This window comes from Brachycentrus maculatus, unplaced genomic scaffold (assembly GCF_059751285.1).
Source record: "Brachycentrus maculatus isolate JH-2025_06_01 unplaced genomic scaffold, ASM5975128v1 h1tg000207l, whole genome shotgun sequence".
NCBI classification, from domain to species: Eukaryota; Metazoa; Arthropoda; class Insecta; order Trichoptera; family Brachycentridae; genus Brachycentrus; species Brachycentrus maculatus.
Window position 1 is genome coordinate 233,463 of NW_028280958.1, and position 14,681 is coordinate 248,143.

At 31.2% G+C, this 14,681-nt stretch overlaps 1 protein-coding gene across 1 annotated transcript in view; it reads right to left on the reverse strand.

Annotated features, from left to right (window-relative positions):
- Positions 1-14,681, reverse strand: part of Tl (toll like receptor) — a 277,297-nt gene that overhangs the window by 160,333 nt on the left and 102,283 nt on the right. Inside the window, exon 3 of the mRNA XM_088263907.1 lies at positions 5,430-5,455. The gene's annotated coding sequence lies outside the window, so the exon portion shown is untranslated. The remainder of the gene's footprint in view (positions 1-5,429; positions 5,456-14,681) is intronic.

The window sequence follows — 14,681 nt, forward strand, 5'->3', positions numbered from 1 at the left end:
TTATAATTAATTCATTTATTAGGAATTCCGATGAAAACGATTGCTTTGGTTTAGTAAAGTAAAAAGTGTTTATGTTAAATTAAATTATTGTTCTATTTTATCGTGAAACATTAATTGGAATCCTAAAATATGATTATTTGAAAAAATGGCATTTAAAAAACTGATGGCGTAGATGGCAAATTCATAAAAGTGGAAATATCTCGAAAACTAAGGCACTTTTACTAAGGTCATATTTTCATTTTTTGGTGAGTCATAAGCTGGCCTAACACCCCTTAAAAGGAATACATTGGATTATGGGACACCCTGTATATCCATTTTAATTTGAAGTTGTACCTGGTAAATACCACTATTTAAATAATGGTATTTATTTCATAAAATAAATCGTTGATCGATCCGATTTTTTTATCAAATAAAAATAACAATCCAGTGTCAACATGGAACCCATTGCGAACATGCAATATGCTGACATTAAAGTTTGTTTATTGTCCGAATGGTTAACCCTGTGTGTATAATTTCGATAAATGCATTTCTACTCAAGGTAATAACTTCGTTACAATTTATGTATTTTTTATCTCAAACTCGCTTTATATCGATTCGTTCTGGTAATTTACCCTTTGTGGACCGTTATTATGCACTTCGTGTTTAATGATACTTATGATATATAGAAATTTTCATTAATTATTTACTGTTCCTATGGTGGGAATTAGTAATTAGATTACAAGTTTTAACAAAATACTTTGTATAAATTGTATGCCTCCGTAGTGTAATGGTCAGCACGATTGGATGTACCGGGTTCGATTCCCAGGGGGAGGGTCAAATAAATGTAAGTGATTTTTCACTCCAATGTTTATTCAATATTACCCTGGACTGGTACCTATAGCGGAGGGATCACCTTTCCTTCATGTGTGAACGATCAAGTTAACACTGCGTTTATATAATGCAGTGCCCTATGCACCATTGGGTACGAATAAGGGTTTTAAAAAATATATACGAGTATATAGGACAATGAAATAATGCAATGATATTATTTTTTTAATTAGCGATAAATATAACTTGATTAATATCCAATTTCATACTATTTATTATTAAATATCGCAATTACATGAGTTTGAATAAAATCACAATAATTCCCCAGTCACGAGCATCCAAAAATTTAGACGTGGATACATTAATGGCATCTAAATTGATATATTTCAAAATATTTATCGATATATAGATAAAACAACGTTTTACAAGTTACATATGAAAGGTCTGTGCTGTCTACTGCCTATGCTAGACAAAAATTTCGAAGTTTGAGAGTTGTAGTTTCAAGGTCCCCAAGTTTTGACAGACGAAGGCGTCGCGGCGCCGACGCCTTCCATTTTGACGCAAAACAATATAATATAATCTTTACTTGTAATTTAGCGTCTATACTAACCAAGAAATTTGCCAATAAAAATGTTTAGAAAAACATGCCAGCTCGGTATATCAAGAGTAACTAAATTTATATTATTTATTGATTCCGCATTAGCTTTCTGAAATGACATGTTGGTTATTTTAAAAATTAAACGCTCGTATAATACCACTTATTGAGATAAATTTCATTACACACGACTAGTTTCGAAAACAACAGTGGTTTTCATCAACAGGCGATTACAAAAACTAACAAACAAACAAATATTCAGATATATAAAGAGGTGGACCGAGTAATGACTAGAGGGGGGGGTGAAGGGGCGGGACTTTTTTTAGTGGGAAAAAAGATAATATTGGTGATGTATTTTAGAAAAGCATATTAACAATAATTTGTTGCCTTTTATTGATAATGTTTATGAAAACAACTGTAGCTTTCGAAACTAGTCGTGTGTAGTGAAATAAAGCTCAATAAAAGGTTTTATAAAAATGTTTAATATTAAAAATAAAACACTTATTGATTGGATTGCAGTAGTATTACTTGTTGATTTAATCGTCATAAGTACCGTAGAACGGGGCTACTAGAACTTTGATGTGTTACTTGAGCCCAGTACAAAAAAAAACGTGTTTGATTTATTAAAATAAACGTATCGACATGATTCATTGTTTCCCTGACAGTTGACACTTATTGTCACGATACTTCGATCGATACCACGATCTAAATATTTTTTTTGTACTGGGCTCAAGTAACACATCAAAGTTCAAGTAGCCCCGTTCTACGGTAAGTACCAATCTATTATGATAACGCGGTAATACAAAACTATTTCTATTGACAAAATAGTATCTTTAAACTTTCTGAAAATAGGTGTGATGACACAATGAAACATATAAACTGCCAAACATTGTAAAGTAGAAACCAATAAGAAAATACCGGAGTATTAACGACCCACGCAATGGCTCTCCGGCCTTTACATATTGGTCGAGTTTCTTGGCAAGTTTGGATGCGACACAAGATATAACATAAAACGGGAGCAAGTCAGCGTTGTGGTAATTCGGTACCTACGCAAAATTCATTACAGTTCTCGTTTTGATTTGAAGTTCACACAGCCAATGTTGAAAGGTACCTAAAAGGGACCGTCCAGATTAATCCCGGTCCGAGTTAAACCGCAACCACATGTTTGACCCATGTGTATCAGGTTTTGCAACAACGTAATAAAAGGGAGCATTTAAAACGTCTCCCTCGGGATGCTGAGAACTTCTTGATACGACCCCTTTTAAAACGTGTCGGTTATTTTGATTATAGGTTAGTAGCTTTTCAAAATAACTTGGAATTTTAGTACCCCAAAACTTGACCCGGGATGTTAATAATAAAGGAAACCTCAACCCTTAGAAGGGTTCATGAGATTTTAGGTCCAGGATCATTTTCTTTAAGACCCGAGATATATCAAGCAAAGTAAAATTACACAGGAATATAGGTCCACGTTGGCTTCATACAGCCTTTCTATAAATATATTATTACGGCAAAATTTACGACGAATAAAAAAACAGGCTACTGAAAATATTTTTAATCGAACATTATTTACTGCTCCTAACTTAAGGATGAGTAACCAACAAACAGGGGTGAAATTTTATATTTTATCTAAAAAAACTAGCTAACATGCATCACTAGATGAAAATATTGATTGATTTTATTATGAAGAGAAATTATGATCGTGAAACGGATATTTAAAAATTTTATTATGACAGCAAAACATTTTTACTATTTATTAATTTGGCATTATCTTTGTGGAATTACATGTTGATTATTAAAAATGTAATTCTTGTGTAAGACAACTAATTGATTTATATTTTATTTCACACCACACGAATAGTTTCGAAATTTAAAATTAAAAATTAAAAAATTGATTTAACATGAAAGCTTTTTTTTCCGAGATTCCTCGCCATTATTGTCTATGTTCCCACTAAACCAAGTAAAAAAAAACTAACTAACCATCACGACGTTTCCCTGCAGGGGTAGGCAGAGAGAATAGAACGCCGTACCCTGTCTTTGCAAACATTCTTCGCTTCTTCCACATTCATGTATCTCCTTATAAATACCCGACGATTTATCGACTCCTGACACGGCCGCATGACATACCTGATTGTGAAGTTTTCCTCGGTCTTCCTCTGATTCCTATTCCAACTACACTTGCCTCATAAATTTGTTTAACCGTTCTTACCTCACTCATATACGTTCCAGATGTCCAATCCATCACAACACATCTTTCTTAATTTTTTGTTTAAACCAAGTATTTAATGTTTAATTTAACTGAATGTAATACCTTAGTTTTATAATAACATCAAGTAGGCGCAGGGGGCATAGATAAATAAAGGCATAAATAATAAATATCAACCCTGTTTAGAGCGACAGGTTGTAAGTCATTTCGGAACAAGCACTATATTATAATAACCCGCACGCCCACTTCCCGCCTACGCCTAAACTCGCAAGATATCCGAAGACTTCGCTTAATGGATCCAATACCCGAAGAAAATAGACCACATAACCTATAATCTTCAGACTGGGAACATTGAATCATGCCGGCGTAATAATAATAAATCCGGCTGGAAAGGTGACTGGTTCACACGTCCGCTGAGACATTAACCATTTCACTATTTATTATTTCTTATTACTCGTGACTCTTCTACAATGAGCGTCAAATGCATTACAAAGGTAAAAGCAACGCGTGAGAAATTTGCGTCCTAAAGAGAAAAACAGTTTGAAGAAAAAGAGAAAGATTCATTTTTGTATAGAAAGAATGCGATATCGAAGTTGTCGTTAGGTGGGGAAGGCAATGAAGGAGACAATGGGTATGCGCATGTGAGGAGAATGGAACACATTGCACTGTACGGCCAACCCCAAGGTAGGTATTTCCCGTGCAGACCACTAAAGAGATAGATCGACAGCTGGGAATCGACATCGCAGGAGGCTTATCCCTCTTAAAAACAGGCCACAAGGCGTACAAGGCGAGCAGAAGAAGAAGAAGAAGAAAGAATAACATTATAAAGAATTTTAAAAGAAAAAATAGTTTTTTTAAACTTTTTTATTTAAATTTTAATATATACCACTTTTCCTTAAAATCTATCGTGACACGTATTTCGAAGCTTTCCGCATCATTTTCAAATACTGAAAGATGCGGAATGCATCGAAATGTATCGAAAATGATGCGGAATGCTTCGAAAAAAGGTGTCACAATGGATTTTAAGAAAAAGTGGTATTTGCCAAGAAAAATTTAATTAAAAAATGGATAAATATTTCCATAAAGTGACTGCCGAATCAATTATTAAATTGTAGTTCATTGAAAATCTCCGCAACTATAGTGAAGTAGTAAGAACTATGCTGGAGGTCCGGATTCAATTTTCAGGGGAGTCAAAACAAATATAATTGTTTTTTTAACTCTAATATTTATTAAATACTATTCTGGACTGGTACCTGAATCACAGTACTAATCACCTTACTTTTGTATGTTAAACGATCATTTTCCTATGCACCACTACAGCGACAGCTTTTCGAAGGCAATGGCAGCGCCATCTGTTTAACGTAACAGCAATACACGCAATACTACTCATGGCAGACAGTAAGGTTCTTCATAGTTGGTAAAATATTGTATAGGTATAGGTACCCACAAATATTGTGAAATGAAATATATTAGAAATGTGTTTTTTTTTCTTTGTTTTCATTAAATCAGACTGAGCCACAGCAACGCATAGCCGGAAACAGGTTTTTAAAAATTAAATATTTGAATTATAAACGCCTTTCCACTTTAAACACACAATCTCATAATTTAGTAATGTGAATTGTTCGTTAAATTTATACAACATAATTTAACAATGGACTATTTTATTTATCTTCATCTGTTTGAATGATAAAGTTATGTCTTAATTTGAAGCCAAGTGTTTATTAAGGCAAATCTTAAACATCGTTATTGTCTATTTTAGCGGTAATTTGGCTAATGAAATAAACTAAAAACTTATTAAAAAATATAAAAAACGTATAAACTTACATTATATCCGCGTTATTGTAGACCACCTGTAACGACAAGAGAAAATAGATTATTAAGCAATGTACAAAGACAAAACAAAAGTATAATTAACTTCTTAACTGTTGCAGGTTGTAGATTTCACAACGGGGATAAGCTTGATTGAAAATGCGGACACTTATTGCAATTATTTAATTCTAAAATATGATTTTACGTAAAACGTAAAATTCAATTAAATGGAGGATTTTTTCACAGCTTAGAAACCAATATTAGATATTTTAGCATCATACCGCCAGACTTATCAAAATAATTCGTCATCACATAAATTTTATAAGTATTGAACAGTAGTAAGTACGAGTTATCGTATTTAGATCAATTGGTACAAAACAGTAGAGTGAAACAAGCTCTTGCTAGTTTTAACTCCTTCGAAAAAATCATAGATTTTTTTAAATAAACATCATATTTTTTTCTTAATTTTAAAGACAACCATTTTCATATGTCATCTATAACCGCCGAGATTTGCTGTATAACGTGAACTTGAAGTTGATTTAAAATAATATAATATCAGTTGTAAAAATAACCTCTTCGCGATATTTTTCTAGGTATCGAAAATAGTAAAAATTTAATGTACTTTCAAAGTTTGTATTTTGTACTTGAAAAACTAAAAGTAAATTAGTACTTGTATGAAAAAACAATCCCGTACCTGAAAAAAAAAGTTCTAAGCATTGTTTTTTTTTAATGTTGGCAAACATGAATGTATATTACAAATTTGAACTGATATTGAAATATTGATTACTTTAGAACTATATTTTGGAGGTGTTATTGTTGAATACTGAGGAAGCTCATACTAAATCACATACTCATATTTTGTGTTTCAAAAGAAAAAAAGCGATATCGTGAAAACGGAATAAAAACGATCAAGAATAATACTTAATTAAAAGGCTTTGACCCCTCTCGAGTTATTATAATTCCCTTTGTCTCGCAAAAAGCCAAAATACATTTAACATCCAAATTATTCTCGCCCTTTTAAATATATTCCAAAAGAACAGTCCGCTCGGGGCAGTCTTCCTAAATGCGGAAATTAACAAAAACAAACTTTTGTGATTCACGGACCGTTCGGATTTATGTGTTTATTTTGTTACAAAATGGCGTTTAAAACACGACAAGATAAAAACTTCGCGTAAAGTCAATCTCCAAATATTAACTGAATTACAAAAAGGAAATTGGAAAATTTCCACTGAAAGAAATATTAATTTTAAGATAAAAGAAAAAATATATTGACTTTTTCAGTATCAGGTAGTATTCAGCTGTCCAAATTTAAAACACAGTAAGGGACTTTTTTTGTAGTACGTTTTTTTGCATTTTTGGACTAAGTAGAGTCTACTTAGTCCATAAATGCAAAAAAACGTACTACGAAAAAAATGTCCCTTACTGTGTTTTAAATTTGGACAGTTGTATTAAGGCGGGATATTTGATAGCTACCATCTTAATTATCTTCAAACTTAGGTAACATCAATGTTGAATTCATTTTTTCTTAAAACGCTGTTTTTGTGTAATAAATAAAAGGTTTTGAACAGAAGAGGGTTTTAAAAAATGATATAAATATTATACTACATATCAATATATATTCCAACAAAAACTAAAATATATTTAAAAAATAAACATACGTGCGGAGACATGTCTGAGAGACAGCTAAATTTTTCATTACGTTTTTATTTTAACCTTGTATTTAATTTTTTCATTTCATAACTTCACGTTTAAAAAACATTCACGTTATACGTAATACTCGTTACTAGGCACAAAATTCCTAATGTAAATAAATTAATAAAACAATATTGGTTTACCAAGAAACAAAGAAACTAAATTGTATTATTTCCAAGAAAAGTAATAATGCGAGTTACTTAGCATAAATTAAGGGTATGCTTTCTAAATTTTGGTAATTTAAATTGTTTTTTGATTAAACATTAAATTATGAAAGATGGATAAGTACAAAAATATTGTAAGTAGGTAACAGGGATTATCGAAATATCAATATGAGAGTGTCAGAAACAAACATGCATATGGTATAGTAACAAATGTGTTTTGAAGCTGTCTCTAAATAATAATAAAACAAAAGCTTTTTAGATTTGCAATTTAAAAACATCGATAGCGTATAGTAAAATAAAAACTTGGTCATTATTATTATTATGTCGGTAACAAGAAAATCCGGTCACTGATCAAATAAAATAAAAGTGGAAAAAGTTATTTAGTTGCAGTTTTATTATTCTAGCTTATAATTTGACCAGCTAAATTGTAAGCTGAAATAATAAAAAAATTAAATAATATTTTCTGGCGTTTCTCGTGTGTGTGATTACAGTACAGGATTCGGAACTCACATACTAATATAAGAATTTCTGCTTAATAAAAGAGCTTTTCTTCATCTCACCAATATATGTCTCTAGTGAAGATCTCGTGATTCAACAACAATGATTCTAAATTGGTTCATATATATAGAGCATCCAATAATCTGAGTAGTGTGGTTGTCAATAATGGGTAGAATTGGTAAATGTTACACGTGTGTATAGTTATCACTTGAACCAGCCTATGACGGTCGTCAGCCCCGTAAATGCCCAGACTAGCACATTCTTCTTCATCTTTGATGATATAGAAAAAATAATATGAAATTTATTGTATATTATACATAAAAAAAATAATAAATTGTATTGAGAACACTTGTTTTTTTAACACTTGAGTAAAGTGTTCTCATTTACAACGTAATCATCCCTTACCACAAAGTGAAAGCAGAAACAATAAAAACTTTATTATATATTTATTTACGCCTGAAAAAATAGTGCCAGTTCATTCCCATAAACACCTTTATTGTCAACAATAATAAAGCAATATTGTTTTTCATTTGATTAAATCATAACACTATTCTGGGAATACTGTGCCGCTTTAGTGGGATCCGAGCACACGTACAATAAGGAGCAGAATCGTGAAAAATACATTTAATCTGCGATAGTGGAAAAAATAGAAAATAGCGGATATTTCTCGGAACGCACGATGAATTATTTATCCGGGAGGGAATTATTTCTCACTCTGGTGAAGTTTTTAAAAGATTTTGGGAAAACTGTCATGTCCTGTAGAAAACAATTTATCGTTTTGATTATCATCGTAAGGGGATGACAAAACTGTAAAATAATATCGCGATTTTTTAATAAAATGTTGGTTATGTTTAATTGAATTGGAAGCTAGTCAGGGTATATTAATTTACATATTCCTTGGTTCTTAATATAAATTCATCCAAATCCATCCAAAAAAAATGAGTGTCAGTAAAGCCAAATTAATAAATAAAAATAATAATAAAAAAATAAAATAAAGTTAGAGTTTAGAGAAAATCTTAGTTAGAGTTTTGATACGGGATCAATAATAATAGGTTGATAAACTTTTAAGCTGTATTCCGTAAAGAAAACTTTTCAGATGGAAAAGCTCTAAAGACCGAGAATATGATGTATTTAAACTTTATGTATTTAAGAAAAATTCTAGAGTTTATCTTACTTAACAAGTAAAGAGTATCCAAACGACGTACCAAGTTTTCAATTGATTTTTTTGCAAAAACGTTATATTTTACAAATTTATCAATTAGAGACATGACAAATTCATCACGGCGTAGTACACGTACTAAGGAAATAAGGAAATGTCAAGTTACCATGGAAAATAAGATACAATTATCAATACTAGAAGATTTTTTTCAAAAAATACGTCGGCGTCAGTCGGAGTTTCGGGCTGACATCTGTAAAATATTAAGTGACAGGAAAAAATTCACAAAAATGGCAGTCCATTCACATCTCCTCGTTAGGACACCCCATTCTAAACAACTAGTTCAAAACAGTCTGTCTCCCTTGGAAAAAGATTCCAATTTCACAGTAATCCTAGAAATGCGGGAGCCGGCGACTGATTGTGAAATATAATCCATTTTCGTCTGACGGCCGCCATGTTTGTTTTCACATTAATTCCCTGCAGTTTTGGCGGGAAGCAGACGACGGTGAAGTGCGCCAGGGGAGCAGGAGAGAGGAAGATGCGGGAATCTACAACAATCGCAGACTCGCAGACGAAATGCACCAACGGAATTCAATTTGACGCTAGAATTGATATTTTCAATTATCAGTTGAATAGAAACATACGTGTATTGCAATTTTTTACTGTATTTTATAATGTTCCAGTATTAAAAAGACGTGCTATTGTATTTTTCTTCAAGTTTTCAAAAGTCATCTGTAGAGGGCGGTCGGAGAAACTTTTTAATTCATTTATAGTTTTTGCCCTACAAATGAATTGGAAAGTGTATCCCTTGCCACTCTTATGTCGAGTGTGGCTAGACATAGCATTTATTACGCCAACTGTGATGTCGACTTTGGCTTAACTTTGTATGGCTTAAATAATAAAAAATAAACAAATAAAAAATAACCTCTAAAATTAAAAACTAAAAAAGTAATGTAAGTCCTTTTAAAATTTATGAATTAGTTCACTATTTTACAAAATAGTTGTAAAAGGAAAATTGTAGGAAAATATTAAGAAGTGTTAAAGTTAAACACTGCTATCGCTTCAATTTTATTATATCATAAATTATAATATAATATCGCTTTATATCGTTGTATATACGTCGCTATATTTTTGCTCCACTCTCGTGGTGTCGGAATATATAACACCCTTTCTCCTTCTCTCTACATTATATCTTTCTTCTCATTCATGTAACGAAATGTACGTTATAAATGTGACGTCTTTGAAATTCCACTCTCAATTCTAAACCAACTATTGATTATCAAAGCGCCGGCGGAAACAGTTATACTCAAAAAAAATATATATGGAATGTAATAAGAAAAATGCATAACTGGGGTCGCTTAGATTTTCTTTAAATACAATATGAATAAGAAAAGCAATAAAAACCTATTACGAACATGTTTCATATATGATTAAGGACGTAACGCAAAATTAAGAAGTCTTAAATATCCTTACGCGATGAAGTGGCACCGGCGTACGTTATTATTCGATATGAAGAATTGTCAAGAGACAATGGAACGTCAAGCTTTCCGGAGATGAGTTATTTTCTTCATTCGTATTTTTTATTACGTCGAAGTATCTCATTCTTTGTTCGGAGAATCATTGAATTACCCACATAGCTTTAATAATTTGTCATACGAATTTTATTACGATGAAAGTCTTATTTTTTACATGAATACGAAATTGAAATTTCACCGACCAAGATGTAAACATGAATGAAATAAAATAAAATAAAATTCTTTAATAAACCTTATTAAGATTATACAATAAAACGAATAAATAGCTTTTTCTACATTTATTTCATTTGCATTTTCATTTCACTGCAGAACTCATTTATAAAAAAATCATTATTCCACATATAGATTACTGCTCTACAATATTATTTTTGGCAAATGCAGGAAATTTCAATAAATTTGAAATTATACAAAACAGAGCGATGAGAATAGTTCTTAAGAAAAATAGATATAACAATAATGAATCAGTGATGAATCACAGATGATGTAAATCAAGTGTAAATAATAGTGTATATTAGTTGTAATATAAGGTAACTTGAGAAAAAAATATAGATAAGTGACCGGACATCCGTGCTACCGACATCATAAGACTGTTGAAAAATAAAGTTAGGAAAAGCTAAATAGTTTTTGTTTTATTATAGAAAATACAGTTCCACCAAGAAACGCCAATGAAAAACATTGAACTTATTAAAATGATTACATTTTTTAAAAATGTACCAATGTCGCTATTTTCGAAATCTTATTGTATTTTCAAGTATTATTATTCTGTTCATGTATTATATTTAAAAATACCTGTGTAATACTCGCTACACAGCACCATCTATTAAAAGTAACAACATCAAACGTAATAATAAATATTGGTTTTAGCGGACAGCATTCTATTTAAAATTTGCTAAAACATTATTATTACATACTACACCCACAAGTATGGTAAATTAAACATATTGGTAATGTGTCTACTTTTTTTTCCTTTATATTTAATCACACTCGGTACCCCTAGTAAATAAATAGAAAAATAAACTCTTTTCAAATAAAACTTAATATAATTAATAAACTTTTTAATAGGTTTATATTATCCACTGACACTTCGTGATGGAATTGCATTTTTAATTTATTATTAGATTAAAACCAATATTTTTAGCTTTTCCACTTTTTTATTTGACCAGCGACCGGGTTTCGTCGTTACCGACATCATCAGACTGGTGAGAGGCTATACAAATTGTTATGTTATATATAAAAGAAGGCAGGAGTTGATAACCATGATTTGATATAATTTTATGAGAAATTAATTTAATTTGAGTGAATTTAAGTATTGTATGATATTTATATAAAAAAAAAATTTAAAAAAAATATTTTTTTTTTTTTAAATATCATACAATACTTAAATTCACTCAAATTAAATTAATTTCTCATAAAATTATATCAAATCATGGTTATCAACTCCTGCCTTCTTTTATATATAACATAACAATTTGTATAGCCTCTCACCAGTCTGATGATGTCGGTAACGACGAAACCCGGTCGCTGGTCAAATAAAAAAGTGGAAAAGCTAAAAATATTGGTTTTAATCTAATAATAAATTAATAAACTTTATTTTCACCACTTAAAAAAATTGGTGAAAACAAAGTTAATTAATTTTATAAAGTTTAAAAATGTGCCACAAAGTACATATCTGCGGAAAACATTCAAGAAAATCTTTTCAAATTCTATCGTCAGTTATCTTATAAAGCTCATATGAATAATAAATGAGATAAGACCAAAAGGGAAGTGTTGTTTTATTAAGTGAGTAATTTTTTGCATCATTCGTGCGTTTCCAGGATTCGATTAAAAAAGTCATTTATCCACGATGCCTCTGGACGGTCATTAAAGCTGTCATGAATATTCATCAGAGATCGGCCCATCAGCGAAATATGCCGCCCTGAAATCCACCCCCCGCCGTCCTGCCCATTTATAGGGGTGGATATACCCAAAGGGGTAAATTGAGTTTTTTCCCGCCAGCAAAACCCGGTCAGGTGCGAAAGAGAGATTCCTGAAGTACCTTTCCTGAAAGTGCAAAAAATAAGGCACAAATACTCGAGTACCTATTTCTACAGTGGACGTTTTCAGAATATCATTATATCTCCTATTTGGACCTCTAACAAGGGACACAACAGAACGTAAAATCAGCTTATGGAGGTTTTCATGTTAGTTTATTCAATTCAAACATCTTTTTATTGATTTCATTCATTCTTTGAACTAAATAATATACAGTGCTGAAGTAGATATTTTTAATCAATTTAATATTACAAATCCTTATATACAGAGACGTACAATAATCTGTTATTTTTTTTTAATGGTATTACCTATACGTGTTTTTATATTTGAGCAAAGCAGTTAAATTTTTATGTGCTAGGATTCCTTTCATATATGAAAACAATAGAAGGACTTTTGTCTAACAATAAAGGAAAGTAAGGCTAAACTAGGGATAGTTGAAAACATAAAGATGAGTTATTTAAGGTTATTTGAACATGTAGAGCAGATGGATAACGCAAGAATGACTAAATAGTATAATATATTTATAAAATGTTAACAGGGTCAGCCAAAAAACTTCACACAACCAGATTCATCAGAACCTTGTGGTGTCAAAAGTCTACGTAATCGGAGGGCATGCATGACTAGATGTATAGATGTGAAAGAAACTAGGAGTGTATGTCAGGACAGATGAGTGCAGCGTTCCATCCTCTCTGTCTACCCCTGTAGAGAAACGGCGTGATGAAAATAGTAGCAGTATGTATTTAAGTATATATTATACCACAACATCAATCAGATGATTTATTTTTAGAAATAATTTACAAAACCTGATTGTTCTGGCATTTCTACTAAATCTCGAATTTCGGGAATCATAAATTTTCTGACAAACCTTCCCCTCGCCAGTCGGTTTTCCTCCATCAACAACAATATGATTCCCACCCCTACCCTCGTAATCCTAGTCTCCCCCCCTCCCGGTACCCGCTGGCCTAGCTGCCACCTTTCCAGAAATACCTGCGAGTTTTAATACATCACTGTCTAACTGAAATCTATCACAGGCTCGAATGATGTTGTTCCGACTGAAATTTCTATTGATCATGCTGTTCCGAAATTACTAATTTTTGACTGGTCGTATTCGGGCAAAACTAAACATCAAATCGCTCATTTGGTGCGACAATGGCATAATTACAATATTTAGAAATATTACAGGATATGCTATTCGAACGTTGTAGCAACAGAAATGGCACCATTCTACTCAATTCTACAATGTCACTCGAGCCATCTCACAGCATTTTACCACACATGTCCATGTGATGTAAATAGCCATCCGCACTTTTTGACATATTAAACTTGTTTTTTTTTTAGTGTAAATACATCATTGTTGCACCAAATGAGCGAAATATAAAATGAATACGGTAACACCCTAACTAACGCGGGAATTAGTAGTAAGAAACAGAAATATTTTGGCACAAAGCTTTTACAAACATAAAATATATGATCAATTATTAAATAAATGAATTAAGGAATTTTACCGAGTATTTTTTATTTACTTTATTAATTACGTTTAACATTAAAATATATTTTTTTGAAATATTCAAATTTTAATACGTGGATTAGAAAACACGGTACTTCATGACTGCTGTATAACGTTACATTTCAGTTCAGAGAAAATTTAAAGCACCAAGTGTTTATAGAAAATATGTACCTACGTTTAATATACACACTCACGTGATAAAAAAAGGCTTCGGTTTATTCCGTCTTTACTTACAAAAACGATCCTTCAAGATTCATAGTTTTCGTTAAGACAATTAAACAATGTCAATATGTTAGATTCTACAGTAAAAACATTTAAACTTTTAAGGTTTTATACCTTCTCATAACTCATTTCTACGAAAAAAGTTATATTATTTTACAAAACAAAAATTTCTAGATGATTTATTCAACTTTATAATGCTTCCAAACTGTTTGAAAACACTCATTTATGATCATTTTGAAGGGCTTTGAGAAGACAAATATGGTAAGAGATTCTCACATTAATAATGAATTCAACCTCATACCTACATTTAAAAAAAAACATGTTATCAGAAATATTTAGAAAGATCAATATATTTTTACCATAGTTTATCGTGCGCAAATATTATACATACATGATTATGAAGGTTTTTTTTTATTAAAAGATGTTTTTTAAAAATTCCCAATTTACTTTTATGGAAATTTG